This window comes from Branchiostoma belcheri, unplaced genomic scaffold (assembly GCF_001625305.1).
Source record: "Branchiostoma belcheri isolate BF01 breed outbred unplaced genomic scaffold, Haploidv18h27 scaffold36, whole genome shotgun sequence".
In the NCBI taxonomy this organism is placed as follows: Eukaryota; Metazoa; Chordata; class Leptocardii; order Amphioxiformes; family Branchiostomatidae; genus Branchiostoma; species Branchiostoma belcheri.
Window position 1 is genome coordinate 1,925,190 of NW_017803976.1, and position 804 is coordinate 1,925,993.

General features: G+C 41.7%; 1 protein-coding gene across 2 annotated transcripts in view; it reads right to left on the reverse strand.

Annotated features, from left to right (window-relative positions):
* The window catches only part of LOC109476122 (HAUS augmin-like complex subunit 3), a 20,598-nt gene that overhangs the window by 18,583 nt on the left and 1,211 nt on the right, over nt 1-804 (reverse strand). The gene's annotated exons all lie outside the window — the stretch shown is intronic.

Below are 804 nucleotides of genomic sequence, written 5' to 3' on the forward strand. Positions count from 1 at the left end.
CTACCAGGCTTCGGGAGGTGGCTGAAAAGAGTTGAAATTGGCCAAATAGAGAGATAACATGCCAAGGGAGTTGGTCTGCTAGAAAGTACAGTTTGCTGCACCCATGTTATCTTTCTGTTTGGCTAATTTCTAGTCTTTCTAGCCACCTCTCAAAGCCTGGTAAGGCCATGTTGATTTGATTATATGGATGACATCCTCCGGGAACCTCAAAACTGATGCGCGCGTGCGAATTAAAAAAAAAAGTTTTGCAAAAGAAAAAAAGTTCTTTTCATAATGAAATCTACGTGGTCATGAGGGTTGAGCAAATGGCACAGAATATGGTTTGGCGAATAATCTAGTCTTCAAGTTCATTTCTGTACAATTTCGTCTTTTATTCGTTTGATTTTGGCATTCTACGACATTGGTATAGTTTTTATTAATTTTTTTTGTAACGTATGGTATATTTTTGCTCATTTTGTAACTGTTTTGTACGATTTACAGTATGGTTGAAAACTTGTTTTTTTTTTGGAAACGGCCGAAAATTCATGCGCGCGCGGATGTCATCCATATAATCAAATCAACATGGCCTAAAGACTAGTAATAGAGTAGAGTAGAGTAGAGTAGAGGACAATAGACGTAGAGTACCAGTGTACCACAGAGTCTACCCTGGGTGCCAGACAAGTTTCTGGCTGCTAGCCGTTTCCTTTGGCAGCCAGAAGCCCTTCGCCCTCCTATTTAAATTACCGTTGCGGTGGAGTTGAGCCCGTGGGGAGTATTACGCAGCCCTGCACTAGTCTGGCACCCAGGGTACAGAGTCTGGACTTA